This window comes from Eptatretus burgeri, chromosome 5 (assembly GCF_056783735.1).
Source record: "Eptatretus burgeri isolate ZD-2024b chromosome 5, Ebu_testis_v1, whole genome shotgun sequence".
NCBI classification, from domain to species: Eukaryota; Metazoa; Chordata; class Myxini; order Myxiniformes; family Myxinidae; genus Eptatretus; species Eptatretus burgeri.
In genome coordinates, this window is record NC_140965.1 from 94,920,550 (window position 1) to 94,946,989 (window position 26,440).

Consider the following 26,440-nt stretch of genomic DNA (forward strand, 5'->3'; position numbering starts at 1 on the left):
TGGAGTGTATATTAGTTGAAACATATGATGTGGACTCAACATAAAATGATGATGTGGACCGTGACACGTGGTACATGTTTACCTTGTAGACAATGATGGTCTGCTCAGAGGAAGAACTATCGCCAGTGATTAAAATTTGGCAAATACAGTTCACCGCCATTCCATGTCAGATCGTTTTGTAAATGGTACATGTACAGCTTCAACATTTTGTCGTCAACGTGACTCCGGCAATGTAAGTGTTTGTACCTCCACAAAATCGCGTGAGAACACCCCAACTCGGTGTTAAAGTAAAACAAGCCGGGAAGCGACGATGGCTCGCGGGAATTATTGAGGAAGCCCTACCTTAAAAACCTATCTCTTCCGTCAAAATTGACCAAATCAAATCGGATTTTTTATATGTTGTACTTATGGACATTACGCACAGCTTCGAGGAAATGAAATTGCGAGAAAAAAAATCGCGAATAAAATAAAATAAATAAAAAGGTCAAGTGGGCGTGGCTCCACCCACAAGGGGCATGGGATGCCCCTCATACAAAAAGACACAACTAGACCATGATATATAGCTTGTGTCCAAGTTTCATCAAGATCGTATCAAACGTCACGGAGCTATGCTCTGGAGAGAGTCACAAACAGACAGACAGACACAGACCCAACGAAAATAGTGGTCACTGCTGGCGCCCGCGAACCAATTATCAATATTATAAAAGGAGCAGTATCTGTCTGTCTGTCTGTCTGTTTGTTTGTCGTGTTATAACTTGAGAACGGATTAACGGATTTCAGTGCCTCCAATGACCGTGGTTTCAGAGAACTCCTTGGAAGGTTTGTGATGCAAAAAAAAAAAAAATGAAAATCATATAAAGATCAGTTTGGGCATGGTTTCACATGGCGAAACTGCAAACGCCAACTTGCGACGCTGGTCATCCCCGCACGGAGGGTGTGATTGATCGGGGACTGAGTGAGGTGGAATAATAACCACGGAAAGAGCACATGTATAAATGACCACGAGCCGATACTGTTGGTTGCCAGAGGAGGTGCATTGAACAGCATACCGGAAGAGGAAGTACCATAATCACTCCGTACAAAAAAAAACTTAACTGCGACACAGAATTACATGGGTTAATCATATACTGTATGAGTTACTGTCAGACAGAATTATTGGTAATAACGAAGATCTATTAATAATTCAGTGGTTGACAGAGAGCAGGATCTCCCAGGAATCCTCTTTTGTTCTTGTCCCAAAGATATATGCTCGTAATTATAATAAGATGTCATGCATGGTACGATACTTGCAAATTCAAACAAACAATAGTTGTCATGGAAACAGCAATTTGGTAATTTGGAAAATTTGACCTACCAAGTGTTTTACATGATTGGTTGTTGTGCATAACAAATTTGGTTGAGATATTTTCGAATTGCCACCTAATAGGTGTTTTATATGTTTTGGATGACATTGACCCTGACCTTTGACTAGTTTTGACCAGATTTTACAACATATACTGCACATGCATTAGCACAAATAGGCTGTGTAAGTTTCAATCTGATCGCATGAAAAATTCCTGTTTGGCAATTATAAAATCACAAAAATATCCCATTTGATTATAATGGGGTGAAATTGTTGTCATGGACACCATTTTCTCTTTGCCACGTGGGACTTTTTTTTTTGCCACGAACCAAGATGAGCAGAACCTGAAAAAAACAGACAGAGAAAATTAATTAAGCAATTCGATTTCGCACCTTCATAACTTGGTACAAGGTGATTTACTAACGGGGAAGCTTTTTCATTCTGGCTGGTGACCCTTAAGTATTACTGCAGAAAGCCCTCGGATAGAAGGTCTAATTGGGTCTATAAAGTCATAAGGGTCTAAGGGTTCTAATGGAGTCTATTAGGTCGACATGGTCTTTGGAGTCTAAAAGGTCTTTGGGATCTTATAAGTCTTCAAAGGTCTTAGTGGTCTATTTGGTATTTAAGGGTGTGAGGGGTCTAAATGGTCTTTGGGGTCTCATGCATCATAAAGAGTCTTCGGCGTCTAAATGGTATTTGGGATCTAAAGGGTCTTAAAGAACCATTGGGGGTTTAAAGAGTCTTTTTTGATGTTGTTCCATCACAATCCCACAAAAAAGTTTTATGCAAAAAGATGTAGTGATGTTAATCCATAAGAGGATTGTGGTGTTGTATTGTGACATCGTAACGTGGCATCATTCATACCTTGTTGTTTTTGACATTCCAGCCCTCCATGTTTTTGCATTTTTACAGCGCGTGCACTGTATACAATTGCACCGAGTTTGAAATGTCCCCGGTGTTGTCTACCATGTCTCCGGTGGGTCTGGTGTCCCCCCCCCACGTGCCTCAAGACAGCCAATGACGGCCGTCCGGTAGGTGCAGTGTGTAACCTCGACGGAAATGGCGACAATTGATGGAAATACCTGAGTATCTCAATGGAAATTTGTGAAACTAATGTGTTATATATGTGAAAACCATTTAATTTATTGCTTGACGAAAAAAAAAACAAAGAAACGCTCCCCTCATGTACGAACGAACGAACGAAAGACGTCATTTCCATCCAGCATGGCATTTAGCGCCGAACGCAGAAAGCTAAGTTCTTCTTATGCCATCATTCTCTTTAATATTAGCCATAAACAAGTGTTTCGTCATGCATTAGTAGTTGAAATTTACTTACAACAAGAATGAAAAATAATCTCCTCAGGTTCAACAAAAACGAAAAAATAATCTCCTCAGGTTCAACAAGAACGAAAAAAAAAACGAAAACATCATGTGCAGGACAAGACCAATCGAGCTGAAGGAAACGATACTGTAACTGCACTGCTCCTGATTGGTCAAGGGACACCACGTGTGTTGTGTGGGCGGTGTTATGCACGAGGATTCCAGGCTAAGTTCTTCTTATGCCATCATTCTCTTCAATATTAGCCATAAACAAGTGTTTCGTCATGCATTCGTAGTTGAAATTTCCTTACAATCATTCTTTTGCGGTCCCCTGCCACACTGTATCGAACGATTTCATTCCTTCTGTTATATATAAAGGTGCTTATCACAATAATAACAAGATTTTTACATTTCAAATATTGAGTATGCTTTTTAATTGTTTTTCAACTGAAAAAGCATAAATTGCATATTTTAACATTAGTATACTCATTTGATTCACCACACGTGCTGTATTGAAGGATTTCACTTGTTTTAAATGTTTTTTTTTTCTTGTTTCTGCAATTTTTAAAGAAGTAAAATTCTTAATGTTTTATATATTTTGTTATTTTGGTGTGGATTAAATCCATCTATGTTAATAAATTCAGCTTATGGTACATTCTACCCCTCCCTCCCTCATGCCTGGCTTTTGGTTCAGTCCACTGCATGGATTACCACATATGTGGAAATGTCGATGCGATTATCGTTTAAAAAAATAATAAAATGCTTAATGTTTGATATATTTTGTTATTTTGTTATGGATTAAATCCATCCATGTTATTAAATTATTTTCAAACTTGTTTCAGTTGATTTGGGGGATGGGTTGGATGTGTCTCACTTTTGGAATGGTTCTGTCCAGTGTCCATTTCCCCCTCCCCCCCCCCCCACCACGATCCTGGCCTGGTTTGATTGAGTCCACATTTACGTTTGATTTGTTTTCATAATAAAACGATTAATGTTTTTATTTTTTTTGGGGGGGGTGCGTGCACTAGCCCCGAGACAAAGTGACTTCCTCGTGTTAGAATCACCATCATTGCTTCAGCATTTATTGAATTAGTTTGGGCTACAGTTTTACATTGTTTTTAGAGGTGAAGAAGAAGAAGAAGAAGAAGAAGAAGAAGAAGAAGAAGAAGAAGAAGAAGAAGAAGAAGAAGAAGAAGAAGAAGAAGAAGAAGAAGAAGAAGAAGAAGAAGAAGAAGAAGAAGAAGAAGAAGAAGAAGAAGAGGAAGAAGAATAAGTAGAAGTACAAATTGGCATTTTTGCGATCCCTTGTGGTACTTCAACGATGAATTCTGGCATCTTTTTCTGGTTCAGAAAAATGCTCGAGAATAAAAGGTATGGCTTTGAAATGCTTACGACTTCACTCTGTTGTAGTTTATAAGTGTATTATTGTGTGCACATTTGAATGGGCAGCCATTTTTTCCCCCCATGTCATCCCTCCATATGGAATACTACCACAACTCCATGATAGTATAGAATAGATTGATAAATATAGAAGAAGATAAAAAAGATAGATCAAATAGAAAGAGAAGATAGATAGATAAATGAGATAGGATACAAATGAGATACATATACAGAATATATTTGCAGACATCTCGTTAGTGAGAAGTAGAATCTTTCATATTGCACCAGTGCAGACTAAACTTACAAGACCAATGAAACACCATCTCAGTCATCAGAGGATGACACCGTCTTTTGACAGATTGTTTGCAAGAAAGGTAATTTTCTATATTCTGTTCATGCAATTTGTCAAAAAAAAACAAACAAATTATCGACTTTTTTTTTCCTCGTTTAATCATTCTGCCAGTCATGATCGCAACTAAACTTCAAGCATTTTCATGTGTCTTTTTTATCCGATTTTACCCCAATCTAGAGAACAGCAGGTAAGTCAGGTGAGTAATCATATACAGTCATTCATGGGAGGTGTAGTCGAATTACCAACACATTCAAAATAAATACAATGTGTGGAGTGTTGTCACCTGCAAACCAGACAGCCCAGTCACTTTATCACCAACATGAAGGTCATTAACAAACCAACTTTTCTTTTCTTTTTTAACAAACAAGCAGTATCAACACGCACTCCCTCAAAACAGCTTGGCTTCCAAAAGGTTCAGGTCCAGATTTTTCAAGTTATTGCTTTTAACTCGTTGTGAACACAGTTTTAGAAATGATTTTTAAATGTTTTTACAATAACTATACCTAAACCTAGATCATTAGGTAGTTTCAAGATCATTCCAGATAAACCCGAGTCGTTAATGAGAAATGCTCAAATCTTCGTTTGTAGGTAGCAGCAAGGTTGGCTGAGGGCATGGCTGTGCCGCTGATCTAGTGCACTCTGTAGGTTTGGGAATGAATTTGGAATTTGTTCAGGGTGCCAGCGATGGCTCGCCCACTCTTCGCAAAGGACACCGTAGGATCTTCAGCATCCAAGAACTAACGCCAGCAGACAGGACACGCAGTTTGACGTCCATGCAAGGGACGGCACACATATTGATGAATCCACTCTACCTGTGAAACTCCAAGATGACAGTTTATAACTGGGTCAGGATTCAAACCCAGTCCAGACAGCTGAGATGCGAGTATGCGTACCTGCAGGTCATCTTGTCAGCTCAAATGCTCTCATAAAGATTGTTTACGACCAATAACTTCTTCTGTGAGTAAAACCCAAAATTGAAGGTAAACATTAATGGAGCAGTTGCTTTGAACTAGATTTGAACTCAGTATTAGAAACGATTCAATCAGTGTTTTACCACTGGGCCATAACTCTACCTAAACTGAGATCAAAAGGTAGTTTCAAGATTATTACAGATAGATTTGAGTCGTTATAATGGAGAAATTATTGTTTATGACCAACAACTTAATCTTTGAACAAAGCTGGAAATTGAAGGTAAACATTAACAGTTGTAACCTGGCGTTTTGCATGTTTAAGAAACTTGTGCAACAAATACACCATTTGGGACAAGAAATGTGTTGCTGACATCGTGCACATTGCCTCGATGATGCTTTTACATACAATTCGGTGGAGATTCATGAAAGTGAGTGGAGGAACGGTCGGTTGAACAATGAATTAACAAGAGACCAATTTTGTTTGAATCAGAAACTTCGAATCTATTCCCCTGTAGCTTAAGATGCACAATTAACTGCAAATAGAGCAAAACCACATCGTCTGTCAGTCTCATGAAAATAAAAAAGATGATGAAAGTGCCCAAATAAGTTTGACTCAGAAGTTTCTGTTTTTATCTTGGTCCCTAAATCCCCATCAGGCGGTATCCTAAAGGGCCCATAAATCAACAATTCAGTTGAATCCGTTTCATTAGCTAACCGAAACACAACTGACATAAATTATGGCACAGATGCTTATGAATGGTTATTGCAAGGGTTTTATAAACCGATATTACTAATTATCTCATTGGTGCTGTGTTGTATTGTTGCACAAATGAAATAGAACATTTGCATTATGTCTTCATTATATTTTCTCTTTCTGAAAATGCACATTGAGGTAAAGTACAACGGAATGGTGTAGAGGTAGCGTACTTATCTTTGAGCTGTCTTTCCTGACCCATCTATAAACTGGTCCTTCGCAGGAAGGTTGTCACATCACAAAGTGCGCCGTCCCTCGGATGGACGTTAAACCGGGCATCCCGCCTGTCAGCGTTAGTTGGTGGCCTTGGAGATGCCACGGTGCCTTTCATGAAGAGTTCATGAGTTATCACCAACACCATGAACAAATTACAAATTCCGCCACCTTCAGTTGAACGTCAGGCCTGACCGGCTTGTGAAAGGCTTGGGCCAAAAGCTGCTCAGCCAGCCCAACAAGAAAGTGGGAATCATTGGGGGCTGTCAACGAAGTAGTCGTAGCACCTTGATGTAAACTTTTATATGTGCACGTGACTATTACTTAGAGTCCACATCCTTTGGGGTGTAGTTCCTGGTACTTCCCTGAGGAGGTCTCATTTCAAATTACCTCCATATCACAGAGCAATGTTCCCATTCTCGGTAAAGTTAATCAACTGGGAAGTTTAATTACCCAAGCAAGTTAGTTAACCGAGAAAGTTATCCCACATCATCTGCCTGTTTCATCAGCCCTCGGGGCCTGGGATCGTGCAATCTGCTCATTCCTTTGATGTTTTCTGGGCTGCGGTTCTCAATTAAAAGGCTATCAGTTTGTGAGTAAATCAGCAGCCATCACGCCTGTCACATCAAACGGTTCCGTGATTATTACACGCCGCCCAAGCCATTAATCTCTCTCGCTGTCATATCGAGCCCTGAGCGGCAAAGGGTGGAGCTGGTGACCAGTCACCTCTTTGCGCCCTTCGCTTGACCTGGAGGTAGGGAGGGGAGCTATCCTTTGGTTGCCTATTTGACTCCAACTTCTCCAGCCCTATCATGACCCACACCACAGTTCCAGGTGTGTCCACGGGGTGCCTAGCCAAACCCGGAACTCCGGTGAGATTGAATCACCAGCAACCTTAGCCCATAGCCTGGGGCCGAGGTCATAAAGATCTGTCTTAACAACAGGTCTTGTTTTTGGAAGTACGTTTGCAGACCTGAAGCCTCAGCATCAAAAATAAATGTTTAAATATTTTAGTGGAGCACAGCAGCGTCTGCAGTTAAAACAGAAACGCATGGCACCTTCCACAAAGGCTCTTATCACGGTACATGTTTTTGCGTTCAACAGAATGTGGCAGGCAATGGTGCCTGTGTACTGGGCCTGTCATTGTGTAGTGTAAGGTGAATACAGTAAACCCAGAATTCATGGAGTATTTAGCTGTGCCAGCTGAAGAACCACTTGTTTTTTTTAGGCATATTGAAAAGTGTATCATATAATAACAGGGAAACAGTTGAAATCCAATGATACCATCAAGCTTTTCAGCACCTGTTTGTTGTTCTGTCTGGCACTTCAACAGGTTGCGTGAATTTCTCACTAATATTGTGCTGTATTTGTGTTATAATCGGAAGGATAAGTGGGTGGACGTTTACGGAAGGTCAAAGAATTTGTGGATTGGAGTTCGGTCTCGTAATGTTAACAAGGAGGGAGTTAGCAGGCTTAGGAGGCAACATTGGGGTTTAGGTGTTGCCGAGTCAGGTAAATGTGAAAGCTTTCTGCAAACACCCTGGACAAGGACTTGGGAACAGAGAGTCAGAAGAAGTGTCCGGCAAAGGGGAAAGGATGAAGAGGCCGAGCCTGGGAAACGCGCTCCAGGGCCAAGGGCCGGGGCCTGGGACCTGGTGCTTGGGGAGCCACAAGGCACGTCGGGCACAGCTGGGAAAGGCGTTAAAGTCGGTCCAGCGCATTTGGCAAGACCAGGGCCCCAAAAATATGCAAACGGGCGGCTGATTGATAACACTGTTTGCAGGCCTCTGCCAGGGCTTGTCACGCCTTGACAAAGTGCTTGTGTTGAGAGGGCACTGCGGGGCGCCCATTAATTTTCGGCGTCAGGGCAGGAAAGAAACGGCGGCTTTCTTTGCTGTCCGGATGATGTATAGAGCGCGCCCCGCGCAGCAAATAACTCCAACGGGCCGAAATGGGAGCGCGCCTGCCTTGTAATAATTCATTACTTTGAAGTCCGAAGTTTACAAGGCGCAGCTGTATTTTACGCGCCTGACACGTTAATGACTTTTTTTTTTCTTTTTCCTCTTCTCTCTCTCTTCGACCCTCGACATGTGTGTGGGTGTGGGTGTGTGTATGTGTGTGTGTGTGTGTCCATATCTATGTGTGTACATGTGTATATATATATATATATATATATATATATATATATATATATATATATATATATATATATATATATATATATATATATATTACATATATGGAGCTCTTTCTCACCACTGACTCATTGACTGATATTAAAGATTAGGACCTTCTGAGTGACAGAGAAAGCTGAAAATTTTTGCGTGTCGATGGACAACGAAGCCGGTACACTGGAAAAATTCACACAATCGTCAGAAAATATCCATAAATGAAAACATAAATAAATGAAAAACGAAAAAAAATAATGCAGGTGAGGGACCTGAGACAATGGGGAAGCACGGGTTGCATGCTTATACAATGTGTAAGCACATCCTGCTAGTATATATATATATATATATATATATATATATATATATATATATATATATATATATATATATATATATATATATATATATATATATAGTTGCGGATTCGCGCCCGCCGGCGTGCGGGCGGCCACGTAACTCGAATCGCGGCACGTCGCCCACCGGACGGACAATCCCGTCGTGACCCTCTCGGACTAACGCCGGGAACGAGTCACGGGTGAGCCTTTTGGCCTCACCACGATCGTGCCAATCGGCCCCCCGCGTGGGATAGGGTTGTTCGCCAAATTCGACCTACCTAAGTACCCACACGGAGGGTAGACCGGGCGATCGCACCTCGCCGCAGGTCGACTTCGGACACGGGCCACTTTAAGCTACCCGTTCCGTACTATCGGGATAACCGAGCGGTGTTATCGTCAACCTCGACGGTTCTGATTAATTATCGGGCGTATTTAGCCCACGAACAACCCTTTACGTGAAGTAAGATGGAGATTCAATAAAAGAAAAGACGAAGCGAAACGGGAAAAACAGTTCAACATAAAGCACATTTATTCCGCGGCAAATGGAAAGCACACATATACAATCACAACAATTATGCACCAACAGCAAATGTAAAAGTAACACGACAATTCTGCGCAAAAAGCAAATGCAACAAAAGAGACACAATGCAGATCTACTACCGACTACGCGAGCACACGGCAACACTTACACAGTTTTACTTCACAGACGGCGCCGACAACACATATACTCCAAAGCAAAAGAAAAAGGGGCCACCCTCAACGATAAGGCGGCAGACGGGCCTGGGGCCGAGACCGCGTCGAGCCTACCCGTCTGGTGATGAGCCGCAAAATGGCGGCGGCGCCCCGACTCCGCGGGCCTCACTGGCACTGCCTGGAATGGGGTGGGAACGGGGCCCCCTTCTCACACTATCTCAGCGCGGGGGGAAACAGGAGGGGGTTGTTGATGCTCGGGGAGGAAGAGGATATCTGGCTGGCTTGGGTCCCGCGACGAGCGACTCCACCGTGACCTCGACCGCGTTCCCGGCCTCCACTCTCCGCAGCTCCCCGACTCTGACACGAGCGCAGACCTCCACCTCCTCCTCCTTCTTGGCTTCTCCAGCCTCTCCGGACCCCGACAGACACTCTCTCGACTGATTTCGCCGCCGCCACAACTCTCCAACTCTTTCCTCTTCTCAACCCTCCAACTCTTCCCAACTGCTCCGATTCGCTCCGCGCTCAGTGCTTTATAGTCCGACAGGAGAAATCATATGCAGATTTTTGGATCAGGAACGGCTCGGGGGCATTGCCACGCTCCCCATTGGACAGAGGAAAAGTGGGCGTGAATCATTCTTGATCCGCGAATCTGCATATAGCGATTATACTCCGACGCGCCTGGAGGCGGGGCCAAATCGCCCCACGCTCGCTGATAGGCCGGAACAGAAGTGGGCGTGAATCATTCTTGATCCGATTTCTCGGAAAGGCTGGTGTTTTTGCACCCGCTGCTCGGTGCGCACCCTGTACGAGTCCAGTATCGGTGCCCACAAGCGGCGCGGGAATGGCGGTGATGCGATGGTTGCGAGGGCGAGTTGTGACGGTAAAGGTCGTGGCTGTTGGCGTTGCTGTTGTTGTGAAGCGGCGTTGCGGTTGGTGGTTGGTGTGTGAAAGCGGTTGTGGAGAAGGTGGATGTTGTGAAGGCGGTTCTGGAGAAGGTGGCTGTGGTTGTCAAGATGCGGTTGGTGGTGGTTGTGGTGGTAGTAATGGCGGTTGGTCCAAAATAAAGATAGTAAAAGAAAAACGGCTATCTAAAAGGGTCGCAGCCCGAATGAATGACATTTATTCCCTCTAAACAACGGGTTTGGGCCTAACTACACATGTACTTACAGAGATATCTCACCTAAGGGACCTGAATGGTGGTTTGTGAATTTCGTCAACCACAACAATATATATATATATATATATATATATATATATATATATATATATATATATATATATATATATATATATATACACACATATATATACATATAAATATATATATATATATATATATATATATATATACACATATATATACATATAAATATATATATATATATATACATATATACACATATATACACATATATACATATATATATATATACACACACACACACACACACACACACACACACACACACACACACACACACACACATACACACACACACACACACACACACACACACACACACACACACACACACACACACACACACACACACACGGTAGCCCGAAAGTTACTTTAACCCTGATAAATTTCTCGCACTTCCCTCCGTCCCTTCCCTTCTGCCCTCGCCCGCTCGCCCGCTATGGTATGCGGAAACACTGACTCAGAAGATTGATGGAGCACATACAGATACAATGACAAATTAATGATTGTAAGTACTGTGAAATAAAACCTGTATATTAAAAGAGTTCAAGAACAATGCTTCACTGGGAAGGGGAAAAGTGACTTTCAGGCCACCCTGTATATGTCTGATATATAAAACTCTTCCGAACCGCTGACTGACTCACTGACCATTCCATTGGGGCCATACTCTGTGCAGAGCATTGGTGCTGCTTAAGCAGTCCCCTGGGCTGTTGGACACAATCCTGGACAGGTCACCACTCCAACACAGGATACCAGGAAGCTGGTACTCATTTTGCCAACTTCAGAAGGATGACAGGCTGAGTCAACCCCACTTGGTATTAATTCAACAGCCAAGCAGGATTTGAAATCAGGACTCGAGGATCCTAAGCCCACCACCCGAACCGAAGCCAACATCAGGCATACACTCACTAACTGATATTAAAAATCGGTACCTTCCGGTGACATAAAAAGCTGAAATTTTGCATGTCGATGGATGTCAAAGCCAGTACACTGGGAAAAAAATCACGGACTAATTGGACAAAATCTGTAAATGAAAATATAAAGAAATGGAAAAAATGAAAAACTTCAGGTGAGTGACCTGAGACAATGGGGAAGGTCAGGAATGGGAGCATGCGCCAGAGCAGTGCGGCGCTGCGTCCACTTTCCGGCGGTATCCAGGGGCCTCCGTCTGGCCATCCCCCAGGCAGATGCCTGGCCCATCCCCATCTCCTTGAGATGTTGATCAATCTGCTGTAATTACAAGGCACGTGGTCGGCCCATTGGCCTCCTTCACTCACGAGGCTCCCTCGCTGAGAAAATCTGCTGTGCAGGATCAGCGTCAGGAAAACGAGCCATATGTCCATACAGCTGCAGCTGACACTCATGACACAACCTATGCAGGTTTCACATCTCATTTTGGTCTCTCTCAGCAACTGCTCGTTGGACACAAAGTCCGACCATCGATAGCCAAGGATTCTCCGAAGAGAACTGGTACGAAAGGAATTAAGACTCCATCTCAGATCCTTGGTCAGAGTCCTAATCTCACATCCATAGAGCAAGACAGGAAGCAACAAGGACCTGAAGACTCAAACTTTCGTCCTCCCGCACAGGTACCAGCAGTGCCACACCCCGTGATCCAGTGAATCCATGACTCCCCAAGCCCGACGGAAACATCTGTTGACCTCTGGCTCATAGCCAGCAGAGACATGAATATCACTGCCAAGGTAAGTGAATCTCTCCGTGACTTCAACATCCTCACCACAAACAGGTACAGACAGGATAGCAGCATTAAAGATGTCAATAAAAGCCTGGATCTTAGTTTTTGACCAAGGAAACACATAATCCCAATGGCTCCGACTCCTCATTCAGCACCTCGAGGGCCCCCAAAGGGATATCTAGTGTCTCCGCGAAGATGACTACATCATCTGCGAAATCAAGGTCAGAGATCTTGACATTCCTAAATGATGCATCACAGTTTGATCTCTCCAACATCCTCCCCAGAATCCAGTCCACAAGCACTGAAAAATGTGGGGGCCAGTACACACACCTGATGAACTTCAGTAACAACTGGAAATAAGTCAGAGGTGGAACCACCACATCTCACAGCACTCTCAGTACCAGAGAAAAGTTCATACATCAGATCGATCAGTTTTGGTGGCACCCCAGGAAGACCAAGAATCCTCCAGTGGGCATCAAGATTCACTAAATCAAACGCTTTACAGAGATCAACCTAGGCTGCAGGCAGCTCCTGCAGAAACTCTCGTCTGCGTTCGGTGAGGACTGAAGAGCAAGGATATGTGTAAAGCCTGACTGCTCTGGATTCTGGTGCTCAAGCAGATGGTGGCAAACCATATCAGGAATTATCTGAGCAAAGATCTTTCCCGGTACTGAGAGCAGCATCACCCCTCGGTAGTTGTTGCAGTCTTGCCGATCACCCTTCCCTTTCCAGAGAGGGACAACAAGGCCCCTCTTCCAGTCAGTTGGGATGATGCCTGTGTTCCAGGCAGAGCACAGAACTGCATGCAACGACATGGGTGCAGCAATTCCACCAGCCTTGAGAAGTTCAGCATGGATGCCACAGATCCCTGGAGCTTTGCCCCGTTTCAACTGGTTCACTGCAGCCTGTTTCCATAAACGAAGGTGGACCACAGTTGATTGGAGGGTCAGCAATAGGGATTGTAACACCCCTGACATGCAATTCAACAGCTGGTGGATCAGCCTGGTACAACCGCTCAAAGTAACTGGCCCAGCGGGCCTTCACTTCAGACTATTCTTTCAAGAGCCTACCACCCTGTGCTCTAACTGCAGTACACCAAGGGATGGGCTTGGAGGGACGCAATGCGCGAATTCCCCTGTAAGCAGGACGAGAATCACTTGACCACAGGCGATGCTCTACCCCCTCACTGATTCCTTGCACAAAGGCCTCCTTGTCCTCCCTGAGAGCACGTACAGTTTTACGTCTCAGCTCCCTGAACAGCTCAGCTCTGCCATTCAGCCTGGCCCTGTAACTCTGGGCAATGGTATCCAGCGTCCCTTGAGAGACAATATTCTTCTTCGCCCTCCGGTGAGTTCCAAGATATGTACCGGCAACATCAAGGAGGGTGGTCTTGAAGGCACTCCACAACTCTTCAGGATCCGCCAAAGCACCCAGACCCCCCAAATCTCCACTCAGCCTGTTCGCAAACTCCACGCCTACCCTCTCATCCTTGAGCTTGCCAACATCCAGCCTAGGCTGGGATGGTACCATTCTCCCTGATTTAAGCTACAACTTAAGAGTTGCTACCACAAGCCTGTGGTCGGTATTGAGGAACTGAGCACTCAGGTAGACCCTGCAGTTGCGTACCATCCTACAGCGACCATCAACCAGCACATGGTGAATCTCCTTTGCCACACTGCTAACGTTTGAATACCAAGTCCAGCGATGAGTCCATGAACCAGCCACCCTAAGTCCATGTCTTCTTGCAAAGTCAAGGAACTTAGTGCGATTCTGGTTCACAGTTCCAGACCCATGGGGACCAACACATGTCTCAGAACCATCCCTATCAGTTCCAGTTGATGTACTGAAATCTCCCAAGACTAGAAGAGTATCTCACCTGGGGTACTGATCAACCATAGATTCGAGCGTGGCATGGAATGCGTCCTTCACGGTGAGATTGCTCGCCCCAGTCGGAGCATAGACAGAGACCAGGAACTAACAGCTATCATACGTCGTAGTAAGTAGAGTACGTCAAGAAATTTTAAACATCTTCAAAATTTTACGACGTACTCGGCGTATGACACACGTTCCGCATGCGATGGGGATAAGTTTTACACACGATATGTGGACGCTTACACACGTCCACAAACGCTACTTATAAGCTACTCATAAGTCGAAACACGTTGCGGTAATGTCTTTTTTACGCGAAACTTATTTCTAACTTATGTTTGACGTGCTTTGAACCAATTCTTTACGTAGTCCCAACACACATCGACGTATGTAGACGTATTCCAATGACGTCTTCCGGTCGACAAAAAAAAATAAATGAACGTGTTTCTAACTTACAACTGCCATATAAAGACGTGTTCCCAGCGGTTTTGGGAATTGGTATATAAAAATGGTGTTCATAAAAGGGGAACCCAACAGTGTTTTCGAGTCCTTTTTGAGTCGATGTCCATGTCAGCAGTAACAGTATCAGTATCAGTATCAGTATCAGTATCAGTATCAGTATCAGTATCAGTATTAGTAGTAGTTTGTTCATGTTGGCAGTAGGAGGTGAGTGTGAGGGGGAGGGTGTGGGTTATGATGGATCGTCCTTGCGTTTAACGATTTAACGATTTAAATGATAAACTCAACGATTTAAATGGCTACATCTCCACTATTGAAAGTAGACGCTTGCGCTCAACAATTGGATGTTTTTTACACTCAACGACTTTTAAACGGTACCACTCAGCCATTTTCATTGTTTACAATGAACGATTTAAATTGCTGTCACTCGCCTTTGTTTTTTGACGCTGGGGTTTGGAAATTTGAAGCGTTTCTTCTGAACGTGTTAAAACGCTCAAACTCGACTATTTTAAATAGATGCTGCCGATGGACAATTGGAATCATAGCCAAGCTAGACATCGAAGTGTGAACATCCTCGTCATGCCGAAGAAAAGTTTGAAGAATGCTGCAAATAAGTGTCCTGGCCGTGGCCGTGGACGCTGACGCAAGGACGATCCATTATACCGACGTCTTTCAGCCTATGAGTAACTTAAAAGTAACGTCTGTCGACGTGTGGCAACGATCGTGTAACGTGCCAACAACACGTTAATCATAGGTTAGAAATAAGTTTCGGGTACGCTAAACATTACCTCGGCGTGTCTCAACTTATGATTAACTTACAAGTAGCATGTGTTGACGTCTGTCAACAATCGCAGACTGTGCATACAACTTGTGGCCAGCGTAGCGGAACGTGTGAGTAATACGCCGGCATACGTTGTGAAATTTCCAGCATGAAAAAATTTGAGGAAAACCGAAAAGTACAACGTTTAAAGCCAGCGTACAATGACGTATGGCAGTGTTTTTCAGCGTGCTCTCAATGTTATCAAAACTTACCCATAACGTATTCAACGTGTGCCAGCGTTTTAGAAAAAAAATTAAAAAATCGGCATACGTTGGCTAAAACGTCAAGGTGTGACCGGGCCTTTAGGGAGAGGACATTCCAGGCACCCACCCAAAGGGACCACCTCAGGTTAACCCAAGGAGACCGCCATCTGTTGGATGACACCTCAGCATCACCCCGACACACTGTCCCGCAATCTGATCCAGGAATGTTACCCCGTGGTTTCCCTCCTATCATCAAAGATTGGGTTCCTGAAGGCTTTGCTCCAATCACGTCATCCGGTGAAGTGCCCTGTGAAAGGAAGCTGCACAGGTGGTACTCCCTCGGAGTGGGTTTTCAGATTTTTAAAAATTCTTTTGGAATGTTTTGTGGAATGAAGGGTTTTACAGTGGCCAGAGTGCAAATCCTGCAACCAACCTCCTTATAAAAAGTAACCTAACTGCAGGAGGACATCCACAGATACAGTTGGGCACTAGATATGGATGGCCATTGGCCCAGTTGCATCCAATATTTATATATATATATATATATATATATATATATATATATATATATATATATATATATATATATATATATATATATATATACACACATTACTAAAACTCTCATCTTGTAAAAATATGTATGTATGTATGTATTATGTTCCTGAAATACAGCCAAAATGGTACATGATAGCGCAAATATTTTAGGGCCACCTTACTCAACATTCTCCTGTGGTGTGCAGTGTCAAGTTTCGTTCAAATCAGGCAACGAAAAAATCATTTAAAAATTGAATGAAATGATTTGAATTAAAAAAAAAAATGAAAAAATGATTTTTTCATCAAGCGCTGTCATAATGGGAACCCAATGGGTTCATGGGTCGTCTAGTACACATATATATATATATATATATATATATATATATATATATATATATATATATATATATATATATATATTTCTGTACATAGACATATTAGTATATATGTATATGATGTTGTGAAACCCGGTCTCCGTCCGAAGCCGAACGCCGTGATGTCACATGTAAGAACACATGTATGTGTAAGAACATGTCAGAAGCTGTCACAAGTGAACAAAAATTGCAGTCACCGACTGGTTTCGACCTCATTAAAGCATCATCAGGGTAACATAGCAAGTTTCGATCCACTTGTGACTGAAACCTTTCGGTTATATACCAATTGCGATATGGTTTCAAACTGTGAGTGGTGAGTGCCAGGATCGTGTCTCATACAGCCATTGATGCATGTCCAGGGACGTGCAGCAAGGGTTCGCTTCCTGCTCAGAATCGGCTTATTGGTGGCTCTATTCTGTGTTGCTCTTTCTGTCCTCTCACCTCTCCACACAGCCCCTGCCTCAGCAGGTCACAAACTCTATGAGAAATCCTTTCCTTGTTACCCAAACGTGTCCATCTCAACATTCACCTCCATTCTTCCATACCCCTCGTTTCTCGTCTAAGGAACTTTCTTTCTGAGTATGTTGTTGCTAAATCTTCCCAACAAGATTTCAAGACTGCTGCTTACCACCAGCTCAGGGTTGATTACAAATCCATTAAGGAGCTTTACTACAACAACTGAGACCCTGGACATAGCATTCTCCTAAAATTTCTCTCCTTGTTCTGGTGCACCTGGTTGTTGAGACTTTTTTTGTTGATTCATTGCCTCTCTCATTCTGCAATTCCATCGGCCTCAAAACCTGCATTTTAAAAAACAACAACAATTAGCAGTTGGCTGCACTTGCAAACCGATCACTGAGAACCTTCAAGTCCTCTTCGAGTGGCCTAACATGGTAATCTGCAAATGCTATCTCTCTTGACTGTTACTTTTGACCACATATTTAGATGGCTAAAGTTAACTAGACCGTTTCAATTTGAATATCGACTCCATGATTAACAGGCCTCACCCCATATAAAGGGAAATGAGCAGGAGGAGGAAAAATATCTCGGTTTCCTGCGGCATTACCCAGTATAGCAAAAAAGAAGAGACCAACCAATGTGGGTGATAAAACCCAGAGCCGTGTTTGATGCCATTTGTGATGGGAAATCTTGTTGAGGCCTCACAACAATCACTTGCATTCATTACCTCCACCATCGAAGGTGAACGGAGGTTATGTTTTCACCTCTGTTTATCTGTCGGTTTGTCTGTGAGCAGAATATCTCAAAAAGTTATGGACGGATTCGGTCGAAACATTGTGGACAGGATGGGTGTGTGACACGGATGAATTGATTCGATTTTTGTGAAGATCCGGTTCTGGATCTGGATATTAGAATTGTAAAGTGATTCTTCCCATTGAGAGACAGGGCCAAAAACTATGTATAGCACAATATCTCAAAAAGTAGTGGATTAGTTATGACAAAACCTGGTGGACGAGTTGCATCGGTGATATGAACAAGTTGATTAGATTTTGGTTCAGGTTGGGTTGCAGATCCGGCCTATCAGTGGGATACAAAACGTAAACTGTTCAGCCTGGCGACAGTGTGTGATCTACCAAGTGTCATTTGAGCTCCATTATGAAATTAGCATAGTATCTGAATGAATTTATTTAAACATCCAGATTTGGCAAGATATTTACAAAGACCTTACCTGCTGACTGTGTCAAAAGCTTTAGTGAAGGCAATGAATAATGCAGAGATCCTCATGGTTTTCTCAGCACTTGCCTTGTATTTATTTAATGCAATACAAAGAATATGTCGATTGTGCAACTGTCTTGTGCATACTGGAGTGGAAACCACATTGCGTTTCTGGCTATGGATGTTATGATTTTAGTCAGCAACACTTGCAAACATTTTGTTAGTAAATGACAACAGTAGGAATCCTCTTGCATGTTGTTACCAGATGTACATCCTTTAGTGCTTGGGGTATAGTTTCTTCTCAAATGAAATTAAAAAAGACACACCAACTTTTGTGTTAGCAGCGGCCCAACATTTTTGCAAATTTCTACAGGTATTCCATTGGCACCTCATACTTTACCACTGATAGTTTCCTTAAAGGTCCACATGATCAGAAAATCATGTTTGGTTTAATGAAGAGATATATGGCTCCACTTAACACTTAATCGTTGTTTTCTTGAATAAATATGTTGAAAGGAAGATTTTAATGTTACTTGGTGCCCTTTTACGCTCGTTTTGGCCATGCTCCCCCCCAAAAAAACACTCGATTGGCCCCCGCCCCCCTCCCATGACGTCATCTCGACCTCGGGTTCATCCATGTACGGTGATTTTGGCAATCATTGTAAATCGGTGGATTCTTGATCAGAACATCCTTCATCAAATTCACTTTCTGACGAGTCTGAAGCGAGTTGTGCGGCCGTTATCCATTGCATGCTGAGAATATTTGATTTGAGAGAACATTGCATAACTCAAAAACCATGAAACTAGTAATGTAAAACTTTGCATGCAGATCAAGGGAATTCCAAGGAGTGCATGAGTGAAAATTGGGTGTTTGGGTTAATTAAAACACCTCTTTTGAAGATAATTAATCTTCCTTATAATAAATAATTATCTATTCCTTATAATAGATAATAATTAATCTTAAGGCTTATTTAATTATATTCTTTATCAGGCACATCCTCGGCCACCTTGCTCTCCTGGATGGGGTCTTAAGGATAATTAATGTTCCTTATAATAAACTAGTGCGTGCCCATAGGTGTGTGCCCTTACGTGCGTGGCCGGACATGCAAACAAAACAAAACAAAAAAAATTCAAACCGCTTGCCAGAAACAACAACCACACAGGCCGTTCCTTCGCGCTCACCTGCCCGTACGTGCGTGCCCGTACCCGTTTCTTCTGCACGACGCTTTGCCTCGCGTTCAATGTTGTCTGCTAAGCGAACAGTTCGTTCTTCATCCGTTTCTTCTGCACGACGCCTTGCCTCACATTCAGTGTTGTCTGCCAAGCGAGCAGTTCGTTCTTCATCCGTTTCTTCTGCACGACGCCTTGCCTCGCATTCAGTGTTGTCTGCCAAGCGAGCAGTTCGTTCTTCATCCGTTTCTTCTGCACGACGCCTTGCCTCGTGTTCAATGTTGTCTGCCAAGCGAGCAGTTCGTTCTTCATCCGTTTCAGCTGCACGACACCTTGTCACGAGCGTTGCGTCACATGTCAAGCGAGCAGCTCGTGCTTCGTTAGATTCCATTGCACATGCATGACGTGCAGCTTCGTTCCTTCGCTGTCGTAAACGATGACTGGATTGGGGCATTGTGTTTAAGAAAATCGAGAAAGAAATCGAGAAAGTACAGAAATCGAGAAAGAAAGAATACAGTACTCGTCACTATCTGGAAGTCCGGAAGTTAAGTCCTCACTGTCCAGAAGTTCGCATATCGCATTTATGATTAGTCGCAATTTAGTTTTAATGGCCAATTATTCAATTAGCGCCAACATATTTTGCCTTTTCGCAATGTCATCGCAAGGAAAAAGACAGAGAAGAGAAGAGAAAAAAAACCTTCGTGCAAAAAAAAAAAAATTACTTCCTGCTTCCAAGCATACCAGCTCACTCTGATGTTACCGAAATTTATGCGCCGTCTAATATGAAAACTATCATAACTTGGGACATTGTGTTTATCTATAAATGCGCATAAGAAATCGAGAAATTATTAGAATACACGAAGTCATCATTATCCGGAAGTCCGTACGTTGTAACTTGTAACCTGAAATGAGGAACACGGCTGAGGTCCCCCCCCCCAATCGGCCATGCCCACGCAGCAACGTGTCTTGTCATTGGTTGGTAAATAAATGGCCATAACTTGGGAAGCACTTGTCCGATTTATATCAAACCTTGAAAAGGCACATCCTCAGGTCCCCAGCAATATACATGGCAAGTTTCAATTAGATCGGACCAGTGGTTGTAGAGAAACAGCGGTCACAGACACACACACACACACACACACACACACACACACACACACACACACACACACACACACATTGCTGGAATTATAGATAGATAATTATCTATTCCTTATAATAGAAAATTAATCTTAAGCCTTATTTAATTATATTCTTTATCAGGCACATCCTCGGCCACCTCGCTCTCCTGGATGGGGTCTTAAGGATAATTAATCTTCCTTATCATAAATAATTATCTATTCCTTATAATTGATAATTAATCTTAAGCCTCATTTAATTATATTATTTATCAGGCAAATCCTCAGCCACCTCGCTCTCCTGGATGGGGTCTTAAGGCGCATGCATCCTTGGTTACCTCGCTGGGATCTTCATTCACCATTTTGTTTGGCCTGCTCAACAATGCCTCAACTTGGAACAGGTTACAACGATTTTTTTATGATTACGTCCCCCCCCCCCACTTTCCTCACTTGTATTATCGAATGCCTGATCATCATACATACTGACGAATCGCTAAATACATTGTAATGCTTATAAACGTCCAGAGATGCCAGCATTCGTGGCTATATTTCTATTCGACACATGCCATAACCTCGAGAATCTCTAAAACTAAGCCAAATTCCAAAATTTAAGCTCCAGAATTTAACTTAGCAGCAGTTCTGACTGCTAAAAAACGTGTTCATTTGTCTAATGCAGACATAGTTTGATATTTCGGGTATCTCAGGAAGGTGTTTAATATGATGGATCAGCGATCACTAATCGCTTGCCAAGCCAGCCATTAAATATAATTTCAGTTTGGAGGATCGGATCACATGGATTAAATAACTAAATCTGGAGTGAAGTCTGAAAATGTTAAGAAACCGGCGATGTTTAGTTTTTTGTTGGTATGTGCCATGACCAATCAGCTTGCTATTGCTTGCCAAGCCAGCTGTTCCTTATCAACCATTCAAGTGCTTGCTTGAGTGCTTAAGCTGCTTGCCGAGTTGGTGTCCTGATTTTGTGTCCATGTGTGCATGCCTGCATGCTTGGTTTCGGGCACCGTGGTGGCAAAATTTCATCCCATATCTTATGATGATGATGATGGGTGCTGGAGGTTTTAACTTTTAACCTCAGAAGCGTATGAGCAATCATGTTTTCCTTCGTCCTCATGACTATTTCAAAAGCAATTGATTATTTTGTATGAACTGGGTGTGCTTTAGAAGGGTTATTTGATTTCTCTTTGTGAGTTTCAAAGCAAAATATATTTGATAACACCCAATTTTGGAGCCATTTGCCATATTAACATGTTTTCAAAATTACTGAGCCAAATATTTTCTCTACCCGTCATGACGATTGGCAGCTTTTTATAAAGATTAATGTTTATGCACATCTTAAAACGAATATAATGCAACATTGTTTTTTTTCATTTGTTTACTGAAATTCCCCCAAAACAAGGATGAAAGCTACTCAAGGTTTTTAGGTTGTATACAGTGTGTACTGATGTCGGTAATCATACTGACTCCAATCTTCCAATTCCCAAAAAATTGCAGATATCAGCTAAGCACTAATATGTATAGTGTGTGTGTGTGTGTGTGTGTGTGTGTGTGTGTGTGTGTGTGTGTGTGTGTGTGTGTGTGTGTGTGTGTGTGTGTGTGTGTGTGTGTGTGTGTGTGTGTGTGTGTGTGTGTGTGTGTGTGTTGATCATGAAGCATACCATTTTCACTCTGCTAACTCCTCTCACCCCATCCCCACCACTCTCTCTCTCTGTCTGTCCCATCCTTGCAGCACCCCCCTCATAATACAGTGCAGCACCCTCCCACATCTCTATCTCTATCTCTATCTCTATCTCTATCTCTATCTCTCTCTCTCTCTCTCTCTCTCTCTCTCTCTCTCTCTCTCTCTCTCTCTCTCTCTCTCTCTCTCTCTCTCTCTCTCTCTCTCTCTCTGTCTCTGTCTCTGTCTCTGTCTCTGTCTCTGTCTCTGTCTCCAGACATGTCCGGGCAATGTTTGCCTCCGGACAAAGTTTGTCAATGTACGTGTCCAGGCAATGTTTATCTTTGAGTGGTGTTTGTCTCCAGGCATGTCCGGGCGGTGTTTATGTCTCGATGGGAGTTTGTCTCTGGATGTGACCGGGCAGTGCTCATCGCCGGATGGCTTGGTTCCGGGCGAATCTGGGCGGTGTTTGTCTCTGGGTGGTATTCATAGTATGACCGGTATAAAATGTATTTCAGACATTTTGTTTCCATCTTCATTATTCTATGCAGAATCATTTTGATGAGACAGTATGAATCGTAATTAACGTTCCACCACACGTCTTCCTTCTCTTCCCCGACCCCTCCTCACTCCCCCTCCCTCCTCTCTCTCCCCATATTTTCCTCCCCCTCCTAGTATTCCCCTCAGTGAAGTGACGGGTGGTATTTGCAAGTTGTAAAATAAATCAAGTCTCAATATAAAGGCAACCAAATACCTAATACCTTACTTTCTTACCTTCTGCTTCCTCCCTTGTTTAGACACAAAATGTTCTGGTGCGATGGACAAATCCTAATCCCCAGCCCGAATCAGCAGGGAAAGTGCATCAGCAGCATTGATATATATATAGATAGATAGATAGATAGATAGATAGATAGATAGATAGATAGATAGATAGATAGATAGATAGATAGATAGATAGATAGAGAGAGAGAGAGAGAGAGAGAGAGAGAGAGAGAGAGAGAGAGAGAGAGAGAGAGAGAGAGAGAGAGAGAGAGAGAGAGAGAGAGAGAGAGAGAGAGAGAGAGAGAGAGAGAGAGAGAGAGAGAGAGAGAGAGAGAGAGAGAGAGAGAGAGAGAGAGAGAGAGAGAGAGAGAGAGAGAGAGAGAGAGAGAGAGAGAGAGAGAGAGAGAGAGAGAGAGAGAGAGAGACTGACTAACTTTCAGCGAAGCAATGATTATTCGAAAGAAAAAGAATATATAATTGCAAATCATAAATTTCAAAAGCAACGTAACCCAAAACTGGGCAAACAGTGAACCAAATCAAATAAAGTGAATCGATTCAAATGTCGACAAACACACAATGCCTGCAAAATTACACTCGGACAAACAATTATTACAGCATCTCAAATTAAAAGTGAAGGGAGAGAAGAGAGGACTTCACACATCGCTTTGTCATGTTCTCTCAATGAAACATTTGTGTACTTTGTACATGAAACGTTGTTGCAAATTACGACCTTCGGAGTTAATATTTGCAAATAATATTGTTCATTTTTTTTTTCTAACTAGCAGAGGCTAGCAGGCACTCACTGCCTGTTAGTGGTGGGATGGATACCCAGCACTGCCCAGCTGAGTGAGCTTTTCCCGGTGGTGACCTATCCCGGTGGTGGTGGTTTCAGGATGTGTTGGACATTGTGAAGTTAAGGAGTTTTTGGCTTCATGGTGGTTCCCTTTGCCTGCTGGCCGGCTGCAGCACTGCCTGATGTCACATCCCAATATACCCGTTATGGTGGTCTCAAAAGGGACGTCAATGCCAACGTGTGGTCACTTCCAATCTTGCCCAGATTCTGGAGGACCTACACAGCTACACCCAAAATTTGTGCCGTCCAGGTGCTATGGTTCGGCCGTGAAAGAAGAACGTACAAAGAAACACGAAAATGTACAAACAAGAACACAAACAGTTGAAAATATTTACAAGATTACTCAATAACTGAAACTTTGAGAGAATCTTTAAATCTTCTTTTCTTTTTAACTGGTGGAAGAAAAATTTCACCTTCATTTCAATGTGCATCACGTAAATATGAACTTGTTGAACTTGAACAATGTGTGTGTTTGCTTAAAAAGCAACAACACTTTGGGGAACACATTTTATTGTTTACACGACTCTATGTGAGAAAATGCACAGTTCTAAAGCCTGGTGAGGGAAGACAGACGCGTAGTACAAACAAAGTTCAATATTTTGATCGGCCATCGTCTGAATACAAGACTGCCAGTTGGAATGACAAGCTGAGAGGCACTATAAACCAATGTTGTCATAGCAGTGGTTTGTTCAAAAGCCGGGGCTACTGCAGTTAGACAAGCAAATGATAATTATTTATTTATTCATTTTCCACCCGTTCCATGTGGAAAACCGATGAATACCATGGATTTGCTGAGCGGACGGACTTTTCGACCCTAATCAAGGAATAATTGGGAGTGTTGTACTTTCACGCAGGTGCGTTTCTGATAAAATGTTGAGTGTTGAATCAGCCTGTTTTGTGTCGGAATTGAATGTTTTTGTCACTGATCAAACATCCTTGAGACCAAACTTGTCCTGTGCTGTAAATTTATTCTTATGTCTTATGTATTAACCTTATGCTTGTGGACCAAAATGAATAGCAAATTGTTATTACAAAATTATCATTATACTGCATCAACGAGTTGGGATTTTCAGAATTGCACATCGACTGTCTTTATGTCAATGACAAATGGTAATTTTTGGTGAAGAATAGCGACCAACTGTGTCGGCGAAGACACAAATTGGATTTCCCCAAAAGCAGAATCGAGAAAGAGTAAGTTTACAGCCTTGAGAAACAATGTGAGGCTGAACTTTCGGGCATTACCTTTGGTCTGATAAAACAAATGTCATATTATGATAACACAAATATAATCTCTTTACATCGTGTTTGTGATAACATACATATTGTACAGAATCATATTCGGCCTATCAGCAACTCACAATCCTTAATGACCACGAAGGAAAAGAAATGAATGTTGAGAATAATGCAAAGAGGAAGGTAGGAAGGTAATGGTAAGAAAAGGTATTAGACTAGAGACAGGCTGAGTAGAGGAATCGTAGTTGTGATTATATCGAGGAGTACAAGGAATGTGTGACATGAAGAAATGGTTGCCTGTCATGGGAAAGATTGGGTGATCTGTTTCAGGATGGTAACAGAAGAAAAAATTGCCAAATATAGTGCAACACACACACACCATGTTTGTAGAACATATTTTGACTGCAAAACAACACTTAACTTGCTTCTCAAGCTTCTGTTTAAAATATATCCAGAAAGGATCATGAGGTTAGGGTCAATTTTGCAGGGTGTTGAAGGTTTGTTTAACATGGTGTGGGTGGTGCTTGTCATAGTGTGTAGGTTGGGAAAGAAGGATATTAGAGCTGTCAGTCTCATCATTATAAACCTTCTGTGAAAGTTTTAGTGGCTTCCTTGTCTTGCATATATTGTGTTGACAACCTTTAATGTTTAACAATGCTATTCACTTGTATGCTTAACACACAAACACACACGCACTCTGTGTACACACATTCAAGTTGCGTCATCGGATCAATATCGGGTCATTTAGACCGTCACATACAGGGCTGACACACACACACACACACACACACACACACACACACACACACACACACACACACACACACACACACACACACACACACACACACACACACACACACACTAACATATATACAGTACGAGAAGGGTCCGATGCACACCATTCCCGCCAATTTCTAAGAGACTATTTTTACCTCCGCCACCGAAGGTGAAGGGGGTTATGTTTTCACCCCTTTCTGTCTGATTGTTCGTGTGCAGAATATCTCAAAAAGTTGTGGACATATGCAGATAAAATTTGGTGGGCAGTTTGGGTGTGTGTGACAAGGCCAAACTGATTAGATTTTGGTGAAGATCCGAATCCGGATCTGGATATGACAATTATTTAATTTTTAAAGCGAGTCTTCACCATTGAGAGATCGGGCGAAAAACGATTATATTGCATGATATTTCAAAAATGTATTGGGCCCGATATGTTCTCGTGGATCAGGCATGACATGGTGGACGTATGCACTCCACCAAGTGCCCTTGTTCTCAACTGGAACTATTGCTTATACTGTACAGGTATAGAAAATGTCTGTTCGCTGATG

The 26,440-nt window shown here is 42.6% G+C and overlaps 1 long non-coding RNA gene across 2 annotated transcripts in view; it reads right to left on the reverse strand.

Moving 5' to 3' along the window:
- Positions 1-363: 363 nt before the first annotated feature.
- Positions 364-26,440, reverse strand: part of LOC147026989 (uncharacterized) — a 79,367-nt gene continuing 53,290 nt past the window's right edge. For both annotated transcript variants that reach the window (XR_015058591.1, XR_015058590.1), the window contains one exon: positions 364-1,686. This is a non-coding gene — a long non-coding RNA (uncharacterized LOC147026989). The remainder of the gene's footprint in view (positions 1,687-26,440) is intronic.